Source organism: Pleurodeles waltl, chromosome 9 (genome assembly GCF_031143425.1).
Source record: "Pleurodeles waltl isolate 20211129_DDA chromosome 9, aPleWal1.hap1.20221129, whole genome shotgun sequence".
Taxonomy (NCBI): domain Eukaryota; kingdom Metazoa; phylum Chordata; class Amphibia; order Caudata; family Salamandridae; genus Pleurodeles; species Pleurodeles waltl.
In genome coordinates this window covers 480468414-480487869 of record NC_090448.1, presented here as the reverse complement: position 1 = coordinate 480487869, position 19456 = coordinate 480468414, and the positions used below count along the sequence as shown (strand labels likewise).

Below are 19456 nucleotides of genomic sequence, written 5' to 3'. Positions count from 1 at the left end.
CCATGACAGAGTACAGGCCAGATGAATCAATCCAATTTAAAGCCCAAAACACAATAAAATTGCATAGGCGGCCAGGTTAGAGTCTCAGCATGGGTCAACATCCAGTGATTCTGAGAAAATCACCTCATCGCCCCTTGCTTATGCAACAAAAATAAAAACACATGAATGTAACATTGTTTAATGCCTATAATGTAACATAACTGGAGCTCATGTAAAGCGCTCCAATAACTTTGGGTCAAATTTGTGCTAGAGGAGAAAGAAGCACTAGGCACAAGGGCTAGTAGGGGGGGGGGAAATAGTGCCATAATTATAGCGCGAGCAGCGAACTTTGCCACTAAATAAAGTGGAATCAATCTGTGCTTGGTGTGTGCTCAAGGAAGGGAACAGAAGTGGCGGCTTAGCCTGAGCTGGCCAATATAGTGGCATAAAAGAAGAGTGACAAAGGAGCACACCAATGGTAAGCAATTGGGTGGCTGCCAGCCCCTTATTAAACACAATAGCCTCGCAAGCGAGAGTGCATGCTCTGAGCAGGCTCAACCTAAAAAAGGAGTAGAAATCACTCAGGATGAATTTGAATAAAAAAAAAAAAAAAGTAAACAAGAAATAAAGCCAATAGGCCTGACATCAATCCTCTGGCTTGGTCAATGCTCGTTTAGTTTTGCTATGATTTTTGTAAAAAAAAAAATAAAAAAAAAAATAAAAAACAATAATAATGATACCTTTATTGTTTGGGGGTATTACTGGGTATTCACAATATTTCTAAAAGAATGGGCTAAAACCAAATATATGTTTTTGGTTTCAAAATGCACACATTTCTGTAGTAGTCCCTGGAGCTGAATGAAACTATCTTCTGTGCAAATTTGCCTCTTGTGAAAAAGTAGAAAGCCATCACTTAAAGTGAAGTTGACCAATGACTAAAGTGGAATGACACATTGGCCCAGGCTGTAGCGGACAGAATAAAAATAATAGCACAAAATAATGATAACACAACAGACCAATGGATGATGAAGGCTGGCTGAGAGACCCTATGAGTTTATTAACATAACTTTAGTAAAAATCAAAAGATCTCTGCTAACACCAGACCTAAAAGGGGAGAGGATGAACTAACTAGGTTCAGAATGCTGTATCTGGCATAAGCATGTGCTCCTTTGCATGATGTGGGATGTAGTGAGGATCTGATACCAAGGTGTTATCCGTGAGAATGTACCTAACTGACTTTGTGGTCAGGACCCATTGTGAGAATGAGGCCTCAGAATCCAGTGGTGTTAGATTAGCAACTGCCTTACGCTAACTAAGAAAATCAGTTATTAAGTGTTTGCTGTAAATATTTGGACAGTAAGTCACTTAAAAATGATGGGCTGGTTACAGAAAAACGATAGTCTGATAGAAAAGCATTCAATGGAGGTAATGAAGTAGAACCATTGAAGAACTACAGGGTGGATTTGTTAATAATACTAACGACTGCAGTCTCCAAATTCAGGAGTCCATTGCCGATATATGATTGAGCAGTCAGTAAACACCAGCAGGAATCTCATAAGTAATGTGATTCTTGAGAGATGTTGGAGTTGGGAAGGTTGTGTGTGGTTAATAGATTGTAGACCAGGGATGTGCATCGTTTGTTCTGCTGTGGTGGTTTGTAGCCCTGTGGATTGCAAAGGATGAACAAGGAGGGTGCAAAACGGGAGAAAACACATGGTGCCTTGCTTGGAAAATGCAATGTAGGAATTATGGCACACAGACATGCCTGTTGCTAATGGTCGAAACACCTAGTAGCCACAAGAGTCACCAATTGCTTTGTCTACCCTTAGCTGAGGTGCTCATGATAAGAATTTAGTTATTCTCAGGAAATTCCTGAACATGTAATAGGCTTCATGGTAAAGTTTCATTAGAAGACAAGCATTTGCAAGGCCACTTGGCCCAGCAGTTGGAAAACTGGTGTGGTGTTCACAAGGTAATTTTCATTTTTGTTGGACGGATATGCAAAAAAAAATAACTATAACTCATTAACGGTACAAGTGACTCCTAGCATTTACCTGCACTTAGAACAGTTATAGAAAACTCTAAAATGTAAATGCACACCACAGGACATTATGATTCTTATTGTTGCAAAGAAAACATACAATTGGCTTTGACCTACTATTACTATAACCTGTTTAAGCACATAAGGAAAACTTACAAATGGATGACGGTTGAAAGGGAAAAAAAAAAATCAATAAGCACAGCAAAGTATTGGCCCACCAGCTTTGAACTTCTTTCTATGTGGATGTACACATGCTCAGGCAAATGCTGCTCCTCCTCACAGGCCAAGAGAGCCAAAGGCAGAAGGGGGCTGACCCACTGCCAAAAGCTACATACTGTTTCGGGTGGAAGCAAAACGTGACTGACTACTGAAATAAAACAATGGATGAAAGAAAACGAAACCATACCCACTGTACATCTTTATGTATATCTAAGTATTCATTAATTATGATTTTAGTACATGAAGATAGCAGCACAGCTAAAGCAATCTCTAGGCCAGAAAGATAGTCAATCAAGTAAAGGGAGGCAACATAAACTGAAAACAGCAGAGTTTTCATCAGATGTCAGACCACTGTTTCTCAGCCACAGTGAAAGAGGCCAGAGTTTTCTTCCTGGACACCAAAAGGAAGACCCTTTCTTAACGTATCCTTCCTTAAGGCAGGCGTGAATTCACTTCAAATATATTTATTGCATTCACTCACTGAAAGACCTTTGCTTCCAAAATTATAAACTTTACAGACGTAGGGCAAGTTGGGTTAGTAGGAGGGGCAGGAGAGAACAGAAGAGCATAAGAAAAAGAGAGGCCAGAGCAGGCAAGGAACTTAGAAAGTGTCAACAGCAGAGTTATTCTTGGTGATAATAGCAATCAGAGTGGGGCTGGTGTTAAAAGTCCAGAGGCTGACTTGCATGCCAGAGGGACAGTCTTAAAATGTAGTGAAATTCATCCTGGACCGGCATGGTTCTGGAGTCCTTTTACATGAAACATATCTTTCCTGCACTCTCATAGATTTCTTTACAGACCTTTGTGGTCCTTCTTCGGCCCTCTGGGTTCTTTTCCGGGTATGTGAACTACCAGCATCTGGAAAAAACTAGTGGGAGTGCAGAGTTGGGATTGAGACAATAGAGCTCTTGGAGAGGCATGATCTTTTGTTTATGGTTCATTTTAGGCGCTCTAATTCCTCCAAGCTATCTCGGGCCTCTTCACATTTTTGGAAGTTTGGCAAGTAGATATAGCATCGTCTATTTGTAGTATCGGATGCCTGAGAGTTTGCAGACTTCTACAGAACCATTCTCAGCAGGATCTTGTACCATTTGCATAAAAAGGATGTGATAGAGGTCCTCAGATTGTGCACTACTGCATCCACATTGATTTGAATTCCTTTAGTCACAGCAACATCTGTGATCTTGTAGGTCTAAAACATAAAATATTGCCATTTAGAAAAATCACGTCTTTGTGTTGTTTGTGATCTTGGTTGTGTGTGGAGGTATGGAGTTTAAGCAGTTGAAGAAGTTGCCCCAGGGGGGTGTTCTACCTTTTCTTTTTTGGTTTCACAGCTACGTGCTTCTGTGTCCAACCGATCTGCTGTAAATGAATCTTTTTGGTTGTTTGTTGAAGCCTTTAAGTATTAAATGATTTTCCATAAGATGAGTGTAGTCAGGGCTTAATTTGTAAAAGACGAAGTACCAAGTGCCAATGTTTTGCTCAGAAACCTGAGACCTGGCTACTGAATATCAGCATGCCAAATACCAAGGCTGCATAGTCTTGATTTCACCTTTTGCCTCGGTTACGGTTTTTTTCTATTCTTCTCTTCTTTCTTCTATTACCCTGGGGTGTTCATTACTCTCTAGCTCCGGGTCAAAATATGATGATGAAAAATAAATGCTGGTCTCCAAAAGACGAGTGCCAGTGGGCCCCCACCTGTCACCACTGGCTCAATTTAACCACAGATTGTAGTCATCTACCAGGAAAGTGGCACCTAAGAAACTTAGGGCCTGATTACAACCTTGGCAGGTGGTATACTCTGTCACAAACTTGACAGATATCCGGCCCACCAATTTACAAGTTCCGTAGGATATAATGGAACGTTTAATTCCGTGACCGGGATATCGGTCACGTTTGTGACGAGTATCCCATCCGTCAAGGCTTTAATGAGGCCCTTAGTTTGTCACAAACATTAGCCCATAACTCAGAAGAACCGTAGCCCCCACAGAGAAAGCATTTGGAGTACTTGGCTGGGAGACCAAAAAGCCAACGAAAAGTTGCCAGCAGAGGGGATTTATGCAATGAATACTCCTGCTTAATTCTGCTGCTAATCCTGCTTAGCTTCCAGCAGCTCATTACAAATATCATATTTTAAAATAGAGGAGATAACAGCTCCATCACTTACATTGCATATATTGCGGGATTCACAACACCTCTCTGATGACAAGGCTGCTGGGCCAGGCTAAAGCAACTACATTGGCCTGTGGTAGGAAATATGTTTCAAACAGAATTTCAAAAGACCTAGTTTCTCAATTTAGAAATCGGCCAACTAAAGTGCACCAGAACAGAGGCCCGCTATTAAAAAAATTAAAGAGTTCTTTTCAATCAAACTCAAAACGTCCAACAAGCAGATCTTCAAAGATATGGCAGCAAAAACATTGGCAGCATCACTTCTCAGAGCAGTCGGAGTGCTGACAATGATTGTAAATAATTCATGTCAATGATTTCTAATGAATCTTGCAAAGGAGCTGGAAGTAAACACTACAAGCAAAACACTGGGGAAAACCACATTAACTGACAAACAGGGCTGTGGAACACAGCAGGAGTGGTCAGAAAGAAAAGAGTTCACCAATCTGAGCAGATTCCTGCCTCTACCCAGCTCTGCTTCATTTCATAAAGAACTTGGTGATCTACATTATCCAATATTACAAAAAGCTCAAAACTATTAGCACTGCAGCCATAGAATGCTGTTCACACAACCTAAGAGCACCCCTGAAGGGGACTAAAGAGCACGTTATACAAAATAATTTACTGCAATCAACATATGATGAAACAGTCTAAAGATTGACTGGGTGGGTCAAGTTGGGCTTTTGTTAGCCCAAGCAGTAAAGCAGTAAAAATACTTCTTGAACTCAGTGAGAATTTCTCAGGTGATGTGCCGGATAACCATTTCAGAAACACATTTCATAAAGTTACCAAGACAGCACTTTATGAGAACATTAGACTCTTTTTTTTTTTTTTTTTTTTTAAATCAGAGAAGATGCAACTGAAAAGTACCGCAGCTTCAGTCGAGACTGCACTTATCTGTCTGATGGGGTCTGGGTTCTACTGCTGGGTGGATGCAGGAACACTATAAGTTGCTGGGTTTCATCATGCATTGAGTGGGGCTGTAGGAGGTCCGTTACAGGTCCACAAGTGAAGGAAATACAACCTGTCCAGGATGCCTCGTTTAGATTCCCTACTGGACTCTGGAGGCACCGGAGGGTTGTTAGAAGTGTTCCTTTGGATGCTCATCACCAAAGTTTAATTTCTTCAGCTGAGACACAACGAGTAGAACGATACAGCCTCTCTTGGATAGAAGCAAGGACGAGAATATTTATTCGGTGTGTTATATTATTATATACCATGAGAAGATCATACTCCGGTCACACAGAAAGTCATAAACAACGATTTCACTACAATTTAAAGTAGAGATCAGGCATAATGGTGGTGCGGGGTCAGGCATATAAGTAGTACCAAACCCATATACACAAACATTCACAATGGCAATGAATGAATCATGTACGCGCACATTTATATAATTACAAGAAGAAGAAAAAACACTCACTGGTGCTAAAAGCAAAAATGCAAGTACCCCTCATTAAACGCATACTTTTTTACCTTTTAGGGGATCCTACCATCATTCATGAGAAACCCTCCACAGGTTGTTATGTCAGGAAGGCGGCAGCCAAAGAGAGACATGCAACTGTTGTTCAAGTCATGAATAAAATGGCACTGACCACGACCCCAGATAACATTTTGAAGCAAGAATATAAAATAAAGTAAATGCAATCGAGAGCTATCTTAGCAATTGGGAATTGCTTCCTGCTGAATGCGGTGCATCTGTTCCTTGTCCAGCCAGGCATCTGCTGCTAGGAAGCAGAGAGTAAACACACCATAATGCTCATATTAAGCCAGTCAGAGTTCCTTGAAAGGCTGAGTAAGGAGCGCAGTCCAGGAGCAGCTGAAAGAAACGTGGCCTACATGCAGCCACCGTCTGCGCAGACTCACTACATAGCCCCCAAGACCGTTCAGAGATGGCAGACAGACATTCTGAAGGGCTTGTGGCAAGTGCCAAACCTGCCGGCGAATTAACGAGCTTGAATATTAATAGGTTACTCGCAATACATGAGAGGCAGACATGAGAGCCTGGAAACATTTCACAAGCTGCCAACACTAGCAGCCTGCAAGAAGATAAAAGCAGTCACCATCGTTGTGTGTGTCACCGGTGGCTTTTGTGGCCAGACGGTATGACCCCTTTAACGGATTATAAATCTGCGCGCCACATTTTATCAGAGGGACGTAAGTGGCAGTCAAATAAACGCCATTTATTGCATCGCTTCACCAGGACGACACCCCACAGGATCGAAGACTGAATGAAATATATATCGAAGGAAGGGAAGTGATGTTTTCATGCACGACATTTCAGGTAGAAAAAAAATGAACAACAAAAACACGCAGCTAACATGGTAACTATTTTAAGTTCTCATTGATCCAGTAGAAAACCAAATATTTAACATTCAAATGAAAAAGAGATCGGATCCTTCGGAATCTTTCTTTTTTCTATATCTTCATCGAAACAAATATTACCTTTATTCCATCTGATATAATGAGCAAAGAAAGAAAGAAAGATATTCCAGAACACTCTACACTTTTTCTTTCACTATTGAATATATAGTGTGCTTCTGATCACTTATCATTTACGCTATTCGTTGGTATAACCGCCTGCTGGCAAAAGGGTATTTTAAAATTAGCACCCACAAGCCAAGTCAAGTTTCTACATTGTGTGATGGATTCAAGGTATGCACTGTTGTGTGCTACCATTGTAAATGTATTGAGGTAAACAAACGTCCGGAAGCAGACACCAGAAAAGAAAGTCTGTTCGTCAAAGAAGCTGACAAAAGTGCTCACCACACTGCCCTTTCTGAGAAATCACAAGTAAAGTTGACAGAAATACACAAAGCAAAGAGAGTAGAAACATATAGTGCAGTGGTTCTTAAGGAGTAAACAGTGGACCGCAAGAGGTTCACGACGCCTATTCCGGAGGTCCACAGTGGTTTACAAAGTTGAATAGATAATATTAGCAAATTAATAAAAGTACATATAAAAGGCAAGAGGTAAAATGTATCTTAAAATGTCCTGTAATGTAAAATAATTTGAAATTGGAGGCTAAATATTATGTTGATATCTTTAGCTTGATTTTTTGGAGCAGCACTCGTTTGGAATGGGTTGCTAGGCTTCTGGAAGTGACTCAGTAGGGGTCCCTAGATTACAGTTAAGATTCAGTGGAGGTCCCTAAAAGTCAAACGTTTAAAATCCACTGATCTGGCTGACGGATTTAGCATGGAGAAATATATACCCTGTGTTCATATCATGAGGAGGAAGACTATGCAAGTAGACGCATCAAGGTCAGAGGAAGGAAACAATATAAATGATGCAATCCTCACTTGCTCAATATAGAGTAATACACAAGGACAACAAACACATCAATTGAACATGGAGAAATATAAAAGCAAGGAGAACTGTTGTATTAAGAAGAGGAAATATAGACGATCCAAACCCCCCACTGAACTCAGCAAGGAATAATATATTAAGCCACAATCATATGGACTCAAAAGAGATAGAGAAATATACATGAGCTATGGCCAGGAAAGCATACAAGCAAATATGCAAAGCCCACCAATCCGTTGAGCAAAGGAGAATTAATATGAAATATTTCGTTTTCCATGGATTGAACAAGAGAAATATACAATAAAGCCCACGCACAGGCTTAAGGGTGATAATCTACAAAAAATGGGTTGTCATGAAATGAATCAGACCCATACATAAGGTGCAATAACAAGTGTGAGCAAGAGAAAGAATACTAAAGCTCACAAACTCACTAAGGAGAAATATCTAAGAGACCCTACTTTGGACTTAAAACATATGCAAGAATAATGATCACAAACACTAAGCAATGAAAACTGCACACAAGTTACAATCTGATGAAAATGCATAGAAAAGTATACAGAGTTAGAAATTCTCTTGGCTGCCCAGAAAGACCCATAGAGAAGTAGCAATTTCATTGACTAATAAAGAATATATAGGAGTCACTGGATCGTAAGATAAGGAGGGAGAAATATACAACAGCTGTATTATTATGGACTGAGCTAAGAGAAATATTAAAAAACTGAAATCCCATGGCTTGCACTGGTAGATAAAACAAGAGCATAAATCCCATGGACTGTGCAACAAGCGGGTTTAGGGTGAGAAGTGATAAAGGGTGGGAAGGGTAGATTTAGGATTAGAAGGGAGTAATACTAAAAGGAAGTAAGGATCATTTTAGGGTTAGGGTTTAGGTGTGGGTGGTGGTAAATAGGTTTTAGGAATAAATTAAAAAAATTAAATACAAATTTAAAATACTTAGCTTGTATATACTTACCAGGTGTAGTAAAAGCATGTGTGGTAAAGGCTGCATGACACAAGAAACATACAAAGCATTCTAGGGCAGGGGTGCGTAATTCCTATAGCTTGACGCCCAGGAGATATTGTTTGAGGTCAAGGACAACAAGTTTTAATGTTTATTTTGTCCTTGGTACAAGTAGGCCCAACCCCCTGCAGCACAAACCCTTTGGCTGCCCATTTAAAGAATTACATTATGGACTGGGAAAGGGAATTGTCTGCAGTTGAGGTAATATGTGTGTCCATATGTGAATGCCGCTCGAACTTGTATTTATGATTCATTAATGCAACATATTTATTGTAAAGGTGGGCACTCTAAGTAAACGTTGTAAGCTCGGACTGCACTACTGGCAGTGGTTCCAGTCATAAAATGTGTAGACATGTTCGCAAAGTTATCAATATAATGCTCCCAGAATGCACGCAGACCAGTGCTTTGGAAATATACACAAGCTGTAATATCATGGTCTGAGAAAGTCACTACCCTGAAGAGAGATGTCAAGAATTCCAAAGTTACCCCTGCCTTGCCACTTGGTATCTTAAACTAGTCCAAAGCAAAAGGTCTGCAGGAGGTTATAGAAAACCAGTTACTGTCACACACCGTAACACAATTCAAATCAACTCAAGAGATGACTAACATAAATTTTAAAAAAGCCCCTGTAGTGAAATGTGTTTTGACCACTGGCTTTGTGTTGCACCACTTTGCACCTGGATTAGCTGTCCACACTGTAAACTGTGCATTCTGTCTTCTTTTCATGCTTTTTCTCACCAAGGGCTTTGGTTGATAAGGATGTACTCAGACAGCAGGGAACGGCTTTGTTTTTACTTGACATCTTGGGATTGTGGCCAAACCCCAATGTGTTATTTTCAAAATATACCTAAACTAGCCAGCATGTTTGAATAATTCTCACAAGGGGTTTTTCCAGAAAAACTCCTTTGGCTTTTTAAGATATAAAAAGACCCAGTGCGACAGTGAGAGGGTCAGTGGCCTCAATTAGGATTCTAGTCGTCTGATGCCTGATATCTTTCCCGTGAGGGTAGAGATCTCTTTCTCTGTCAAACGGGGCCATCGTCTTGCTGGCATGAGGAAGATAAAGCACCTGACAGGCCCTACGGTGATGCATTTTTAATTCATTATTTGCTTTGCATCATAATATAGATTCATTTTGGTATGTTTTCCTTTCATTGCTGGGACTATTTTTAAACATGTGCTTACAACATGCTGATCTCCTTTTAGGAACCTCGTGGTGAAATAATGAACGTCTTCTTTGAACTAAGAAGTGCATTCCAGAGATTTTTGTCAGCTCGGTCATTAGTGAACAGCAAAACATCACCTTAAAAATCTAAAAAGAGAAATATATATATTTTTTCAGAGAATACTCCTTGCAAAATAACAAATGAATAAAAAATATAAAGAAATGGTGGGTGGAAATGTAAGATCAGTGACGCAGAATAAATGTTATTTTTGTACCCATAGTAGTTACTAGGCAGTGGGTAACTGTTTGAAATTATCAGTCTATGAAGTCTTCACATTGTGAGGTCCCCTCGATTGGTACAAACTGCAAGGCATCCTTTGTCTACACGGGCCACGGAAATATCTTTTGTCATATTGCAGGAGCTAGGTACCTCCAATGTACAGTGAAACAGGTTCTCACTTAAATGACAGTCCCACAATTAGTTTGACTAAGAGAGTAGAAGATACTTCATGGTGGATACAATAAAGAATACATATACTAAGCAATGGTTCTCAATCAGCACCTACATTCAAGTAAGGCACAAACACATTTTTCTCAGTCTGGAGTCCCAAGTGTAAATCATTTGGTTTTCAGATCTAGAATATGAGAATGTTTCTCTTTTTTTTTTTAAGCACATTACAGCTCATTTTACCCAGCTGCGGTACAACTGGGAACTAGGCAATAACAATCAGCATGATTAATAAAGGGAGGACAGTAAATGTAGCACTTTGGTAAAGTCCTATCACCCGTGAGTGGTTGAGAAGGGAATAGAAGCAGCGTCAAGTACTGTGATGACAGAGGAACTCAATAACAAAGGGACTTCATTGTAATTTTACTTTCACATCAAAACAGGGCTGTTCATATGCATGATTACCAAAGGCTGGTCAAATTCTGGGTCAAGAAAGGAGTAACTACCATGTCGGTCAGGATGGAGGCTCAAGCAATAAGGAACTGGGAAAACAGGAACTGGGTAGATAAAAGCTCAGAAGGAAGGGAAACGCCTGTCCTTAAGGGACTAAAGGCTTCATAGTTACCAGAAAATCCTAGAGGCCAGGAGTCACCAAAGGCTGAAAGGGGACACAAACATGGACAAAGGAGTAAAGAATGTGTAAAATATCTTACGGTGGGAATGAATCAAGTACAGGAATTTTCACGAGCTTAACGGATATCTAATGACCAGGAATCAACCCAAGCAGAAAGCAAATCAGAATAGCAAAAACAATTAGAAAGAAATGTAGATGAGATACAAAATATTGTGAGACTGCCTAAAGGCTAAGAAACAGCAGAAGCTAAGAAAGGTTGTGAGGGGACTATGGTCAAAAAGATAAAGAACAGCATACAGACTGGGATGCATCATAGTGTCAAGTTAGTGTAGACTGATGGAAAGATACTTGGTACACACACACATAGGCATCTACTGTCACAGCGATAGAAAATTATCAGGAATCCAAACGGTCAACTAACGCGGATAAATTTTATTAAGAAAACATTAACAGGATAAAATGTCATTGCTAAAAATCATATTGCACATGTGGGCCCAATTTTGCTACAACAAAATAGAAATTGTATGAAGACATTAACAAACAACAGCCAATGATGCAATACCACACAAGTAGAGACTGGGAGACAATAAACCTGCATATCAATTAAAGTGCGATATTCAAAGGTATGTTCATGGTAAGAAATACAGATGCAATATTAGTCACCACCGTCTCCTACATCACGTTGCTAATAGGCACAAACTCCACATTTATATATAGTGTTATATCCTTCATCATAGGTTCCTCCCAACTAATACCGGGGAAGCTGCCTTTGGAATTAATGTCTTTGTCATGCATCAGTCAAGAACTAGTCAAGACAGCACTACTGACTCTTCCTACTTTCAACTAATTCATATTTATCCAAATGAGAACTCTCAGTTGTTATTAACTGTGTAGGTATGTGTAGAATACGGACAGACCCCCAAGCTAAAATCGAAGTTGAGAAGCAGACCTGGACTCCTTTATTTGTGTCATATTCAAACGATTACACACAAGAGACTGGACTCGTCCTTACTAGTAAGTTAATGTGCTTATATGCCCAAACTTTTGCAAGCAGAAAGGGTTTGGTGCATTCTTCAGGAGACAGGTTATAATGGTTTAAAGGTAATAAGAGGGTCTAAAATGTGTTCAGACAAACTGGTATGAAAAGGAAATCAACAGTGCTTCTACTATTTCCAGTCTCAGTACAAAATGCGCCTGTAGCTGTGCAATGGGTGGATAAATGGGAGAACTCTATGATAAAGCAAACTACATTTTATGGATACCCATTTCTGCAACACAACATAGGAGACAGTCTTGACTAACAGAGACTGTATTTCCATTACAGTGACTATAATCTAGCATTGACTGCCACAATGTAAAGGATATGGAATTGTGTTCGGGGGTGAGTGACAGTTTCTTTCTCGGTTAATCACCTCACTGTGTACAGAAGACATGAAATATGAATAGTGGGAAACGTCATAGATGCTTGGAGGTGTAAAGAAACACTATTGTTACTCAGGAAAAAACGAAATCAGGCCATTTCAAAAACATGCCTGGGTAGCCTTGTAAACATGTTTTGAAATGCACTAGTTTAGACAAAAGCAATGTTGGATAAGTTGTGTGGTGAAGTTTACAGTAATTAGTTAATGATCTTGTCACTCATTTTCTACACGTTAACAAGATGTCTGCCTCTTCTAGCCCAGGGTCTCTTGGTACTGAGGGACAGGATAAGGGATCACCAGGACACTGGAGGTCAGACTCTGCTGCCAAAACAACAAAACCGGAATTAGTTTTGGAGGAAGGAATTGTTAGCACAGAATCAATAAGGATGTATAAAGCGCAGAAAATCAATTGTGATGGTCTCAAGGTGCTGGAGTTCCTAGCTGCTTCGCGGTTCTATGTTTATTTCAACTGTCATGTCTTGAGTCCTTCTCCAAATTCCTGGAGCAATGTGGTGCTCCCGAGGTGCAGGGGAAGGTTGTTCCAGGCTTTGACCGCCAGGTGAGACATGGAGCGTCTCCTGCAGCTGGATCGGCGGATCCAGGGAGTGTCTGCGAGGTAGACGTATCGCAGTTATCTGATCAGTTGGTGGAAGGTCACTTGTTTGGTGATGTGTGCTTGTCCTTCGTTGTGCAGGGCTTTGTATGCGTGGGCCAGCATCTTGAACTCGACTCTCTTCTGGATTGGGAGCCAGTATAGCTTCCTGAGGTGAGAGTTGATGCGAGTCTATTGGGGAGGTCATGGATGCGTATTGCAGTTGAGTTTTATACGGTCTGTAGTCTCTTCAGGACGCGTACAGTGATTCCTACATAAAAAGAGTGTTACTGTAATCCAACCTGCTGGTTACGAGCGCTTGAGTGATGGTCCTTCTGGTGTTGAATGGGAGCCATGTGGAGATCTTACAGAGTGTGCGCTAGGTGTGTTAGCAGGCAGACAAGACTGTATTTACCCGTTTCTGCATAGATAACCTGCTGTCCAAGAGATGCTGAGGTTGTGGGTGTGGTTTGTCACGGGGGGGGTTGAGGGTAGGAAAAAAAAAAACGTGTGGGAAATAAGAAATGTTTCTCGCCCTTCACACATAGGCTCTATTTTTTTTTTGTTAACACACACAAGCCACTGTCAGTAACGCAAACAGATTACATAATTTACTTAGTACACCCTTCCTATGAGCAAAGCCTTTGCGCTAATTAATCACATATACAAGTTTAATTTATATATAGGAATACAAATCCTGCCATAGTGGGAAACAATCCTCTTCCACAGGGCCAAACAGTGTCTGCAGGGTGTTGGAACTATTTGTCCAGTGATCAAAATAAACAGGTTGTGTTTTCCGGGATCTTAGGCAATACGAATTCCAAACACCTGTCGTGAAATTAGTCAACAATAGTTATCAGAAAAAAACTACCATTATGGTTCTTTCCACTGAAGTAGGCCTGAGAGTAAACTACTGTCCAGTGTTGCAGGCCACTGTAAATGTGCAATGTCAGTGTTTTTTGGTTATAATATATACAGGGAGTGCAGAATTATTAGGCAAGTTGTATTTTTGAGGATTAATTTTATTATTGAACAACAACCATGTTCTCAATGAACCCAAAAAACTCATTAATATCAAAGCTGAATATTTTTGGAAGTAGTTTTTAGTTTGTTTTTAGTTTTAGCTATGTTAGGGGGATATCTGTGTGTGCAGGTGACTATTACTGTGCATAATTATTAGGCAACTTAACAAAAAACAAATATATACCCATTTCAATTATTTATTATTACCAGTGAAACCAATATAACATCTCAACATTCACAAATATACATTTCTGACATTCAAAAACAAAACAAAAACAAATCAGTGACCAATATAGCCACCTTTCTTTGCAAGGACACTCAAAAGCCTGCCATCCATGGATTCTGTCAGTGTTTTGATCTGTTCACCATCAACATTGCGTGCAGCAGCAACCACAGCCTCCCAGACACTGTTCAGAGAGGTGTACTGTTTTCCCTCCTTGTAAATCTCACATTTGATGATGGACCACAGGTTCTCAATGGGGTTCAGATCAGGTGAACAAGGAGGCCATGTCATTAGATTTCCTTCTTTTATACCCTTTCTTGCCAGCCACGCTGTGGAGTACTTGGACGCGTGTGATGGAGCATTGCCCTGCATGAAAATCATGTTTTTCTTGAAGGATGCAGACTTCTTCCTGTACCACTGCTTGAAGAAGGTGTCTTCCAGGAACTGGCAGTAGGACTGGGAGTTGAGCTTGACTCCATCCTCAACCCGAAAAGGCCCCACAAGCTCATCTTTGATGATACCAGCCCAAACCAGTACTCCACCTCCACCTTGCTGGCGTCTGAGTCGGACTGGAGCTCTCTGCCCTTTACCAATCCAGCCACGGGCCCATCCATCTGGCCCATCAAGACTCACTCTCATTTCATCAGTCCATAAAACCTTAGAAAAATCAGTCTTGAGATATTTCTTGGCCCAGTCTTGACGTTTCAGCTTGTGTGTCTTGTTCAGTGGTGGTCGTCTTTCAGCATTTCTTACCTTGTCCATGTCTCTGAGTATTGCACACCTTGTGCTTTTGGGCACTCCAGTGATGTTGCAGCTCTGAAATATGGCCAAACTGGTGGCAAGTGGCATCGTGGCAGCTGCACGCTTGACTTTTCTCAGTTCATGGGCAGTTATTTTGCGCCTTGGTTTTTCCACACGCTTCTTGCGACCCTGTTGACTATTTTGAATGAAACGCTTGATTGTTCGATGATCACGCTTCAGAAGATTTGCAATTTTTAGAGTGCTGCATCCCTCTGCAAGATATCTCACTATTTTTGACTTTTCTGAGCCTGTCAAGTCCTTCTTTTGACCCATTTTGCCAAAGGAAAGGAAGTTGCCTAATAATTATGCACACCTGATGTAGGGTGTTGATGTCATTAGACCACACCCCTTCTCATTACTGAGATGCACATTACCTAATATGCTTAATTGGTAGTAGGCTTTCGAGCCTATACAGCTTGGAGTAAGACAACATGCATAAAGAGGATGATGTGGTCAAAATACTCATTTGCCTAATAATTCTGCACTCCCTGTATATATATATATATATATATATACACATATATATATATATATATATATATATATATATATATATATATATACACACACACATATATACATATATATATATATATATATATATACACACACACACACACATATATATATTTCAACTACAGACCCAATGAAAGACATTTTATGGCAGGCAAGAACAGACACATACACACAATTATACATTGTTTTCCATTGGACTGAGGAGGGCAAATATACAAGTGCAGGGATCCTACTGAGATTGGAGGACAAATTTGCTGCAATACTGCTGATTGTGGAGGGCACATATCGGACTGCAGTGATCCCATGTGTAGCATAAAACAAACATAACAGCGCAGTGATTTTTGGGCGCAGGAAGGCTGATATACAAGGGCTGGCATCCCATGGTTGTATAAGATTAGAAACAAGAACAGGCATCCCATTGACAAGTGCATCGATCCCTCAAAATAAGGGGGACAAATATACAACCTCACTGATCTCATGGAAGAAGGCTGACAGATATACAAGTGTCAAAACAGTGGTCCCCGATTTAAAATCATAAGAAAAAATATTAGTACATTAAAGTTTTATTAACAATAGAAAAAACAATATGTTAAAAAAAATTAAACAGTGTTGTTGAGGAAAATATGAACAGTGCTAAAAAAAAATGTGACAAATATTAATCAATGGCAAAAAAGTGTGACACGCACACATGAGCATGTACAATATGTAATGGGAATAAAGGTATGTAAAAACAAAGTAAACATGTTTCAATCCCATTAAATTAAGCGATCATCATCAGGACTCAAACAATATGAACAGCTCTAAAGTGAGCTAAATAAAAAAAGTAAAAAAAAAAAAAAGAGGTCCGCATACAGCAATGTTTCTGCAACTTTGGGTCACAAGGTGATTTTTGGTGGGTCATGAAAGTCCAAGCAATAAGTTAAAAAAGGCCTTTAAGATCCGTATTGATCTTCTGACACGTGCTGCGCTTCAAAGAGAATTCAAATGTCAGGCTAGGCCTTCTGACAAATTGGTGCTTGTATTTATTTTTTATTTATTTTTTTAACATGTGGACTGCTGTTTGCAAACTCCTTTCAGTTGGAGAAAGAAAAGTAAAGGTGATTATGTGACAATCTTGTTGGGGGTACAGGAAGCGTGAAACAAAAGGCTGTAGGGTCTACTTTTTGGTAACACATAAAATGTAAATACCTGTAAATGAACCGCACACATTCAGCAGTTAAAAAAACTGAAATAAAGCTTGTTGCCATTGTAATTTTTAAGTATGATAAAAACAAAGGTTTTAATAGGCTCAAAACTTAACAAGACACTTTACTTGGTGATACACAAATGACAAATATCCACTGATTTCCGCACATTATCATTTGTGTGAAATATAGCTTTATCAGTAAATCTGTATGTCTGTGCAAATGCAGTCGCTGTTTCAATGGAAAATGCACTGTCTGAAAATTACAGAGTGCTACCACAAAAATCTTTAGGTAAATAAAAAAAATGCTCATCTCAAATCCATTAATGCTAGGTGGGTCACTAAAGTTTGTTCCAAAAATTGGCTTGTGGTTGTAAAAAGTTTGGGAAGCATTGGGCGACCCAATAAAGGCGCACGTGGTGAGAACACACCATGCTAAACTCACATGTATGAAAGAGGTTACTAACTGGAAAGGAAAGTGAATAGGAGAAACAAGAATCTGATAACAGCGAAGTAGTAAACATAAGAGGGTAAAATAGAATGAAATTCACTACGAGCAAAAAGTAGAAACCCAAATTGAGGTTTCTTTCGGTGACCGCAAAGATACAGCAAAGGGGGTATGGTGGCCAGGTTTAGAGCCCGTCTGGTTATGAGAATTAAAAAGTCAGCATGCAGAAAATCAGATGGTACGCCCAAAGAACCTTATTCTGACTAAGGGTTTGTCCATGTCAAGGATCATGGCAGCCTCTGGGAGAACAACCCTGGCATCTAAAACGAGGTGTCCACTCGAGGGATACAGAAGCGCAGCAAACCGATGGGCTGAGGGGAAAAGACATAAAAAAGGTGTGGTTCTATTAGCTATGTGTCCAGAAATATGAAAGCAAAGACCCGATAGGGAGAGGGAATATACAAGGTGGTGTTGTTGTCTAACTAGAAAAAGGGACCTGGTTGGCTAAAGGTGGAGAAGCGCACAAGAACTGTGAAGCAATAAACTACGAAGTGCCATTTTAAAATAAAACAAAGATAAATACGCATTCGCTCACAATCCATGAACTAAACGCCAAAAAAAAGCAAGTTAACAACTTATACTCTAAATAGAGCAAATGGGCAGGAGCCCACCCAGCAGTCCTGTGTCACAAAGGGTAAGTAAAAATTTAACGAGACAGCAGAGCTCTGAGCAATATACAACCGCTCCGAAACCTAATGCGTAAACATGCCCGGGCTCCCCATATCATGCACTACACAAGGAGGTGTATACAAAAGCTAACAGCCGCGTTAAACACTCGGAAACATACAAAGAGGTACGCTAACACACCGCACATTACCAAAGAGTACGTGAATCCGTCAAATCCCAAGCGTTTATGAAGAAAACGCACAATACGTATCACTGCAGTGGATTATCCAAAGCAGAATCTCTGTCAGGATCAGATCTATAGGAAATATACCATGGATGATACATCATCTATAGGCTCGGTGCCTGGCCTTGGACAAACCTCCCTTCTCACGACAGATCCCAGGATTGGAGGAAGATTATCCACTATGGCAGATTGTAGAAAGTGACCACCTCCCCCTCTCCATGGCGCCTGGCTGACAGACCGCGCAGCGGAGATGCACTCAGCTTCACATTGTGCCTCCATGAACCGGGAGGCAGCCTGCCTGACAGCGTAAAGGAGGCGGGGGCGATACCGGCCCTGCTATGAGTGGAGGCCGCAGCGCGAGCCTCGGGAATCAGCTGGTGCCTGCACCCCTTTCTGCAGTACCGCGGTTCCTCCGTCCATGCTGCCCCGTGTCCAGAGCTACACTCTCACCTCTGCTGGTGTTCCTGGGCTCTGGGTAGCGGGCGGACCGGCAGGTGAGAGTTCCGCCTTCGTCCTGCTCTCGGGCTGCCAGACTGCGGCTCCCTAGCCGGGATGCGTGCTGCTGGCTCCAGGCTGCTCCTACCCTGTCCCTGCTCGCAGGTTAGTGACGTCAGCGGCGGCACCGCCCTCGGACGGGGCAGTGGGAGGCCCGGGTTTCATGATTTCATCTCCTGGCAGGTTCTCTCCCAGAGCTCACCTGTACACACAGAAACAGCAGCCAATGTTGTGTGGCCAGGGATTGTGCAACGGCAAGCTGTGAGCTCAGAGAGGGCGGGAGTGCAAACACAGACGCCCTAACAGGGACACTGGTGAGACACATGTCCAACCCCTCAGCAAAAGCACCTGCGTCATCCTCGGCACAACATGAAAGTGCAATCCAATAAGAAAGCGTTAACTTGCCCTTTGGTGTGACTTAAAAGCTCGCACTGACCTGATTTTAACACCTTTTCATTTGCGTGTTATACCAAAATGTGCCTTTTAAAGTGAGTGAAGCAAAACTACAAGTGCTAGCTGACTTAACTCGAGATATCTGCACATTTCGTTTGTCATGCATTGTCACAGCAATCTCTGTTAATCAGTTTATATGCTTCTCTGATTGGCTGTTCATTCCACACCAGCTTCTTTCTATGTTTTGCAGTTTTTAAAGCACAAACGTGGAACAAGGGCATTGGCGGGCTTCACACGAGTACCAGTTTGCATAACACAATGTTAGATTATCTTTAAGGTACAGAGAGATCAAATAATCTGCCCAGAATCAGAGACTGTTGAGGCGACAAAGGGACTGAAGCCTGGATCCCCAGTTCCAACACTGGGAGCTCCGACCGTTACACCACATCTCTTCCCCAGAATAGATCGATGAACT

The 19456-nt window shown here is 41.0% G+C and overlaps 1 protein-coding gene across 2 annotated transcripts in view; it reads right to left on the bottom strand.

Moving 5' to 3' along the window:
- Positions 1-18699, bottom strand: part of CEP170B (centrosomal protein 170B) — a 365718-nt gene extending 347019 nt beyond the window's left edge. For both annotated transcript variants that reach the window (XM_069207322.1, XM_069207323.1), the window contains exon 1: positions 18544-18699. The gene's annotated coding sequence lies outside the window, so the exon portion shown is untranslated. The remainder of the gene's footprint in view (positions 1-18543) is intronic.
- Between the last annotated feature and the right edge of the window lie 757 nt (positions 18700-19456).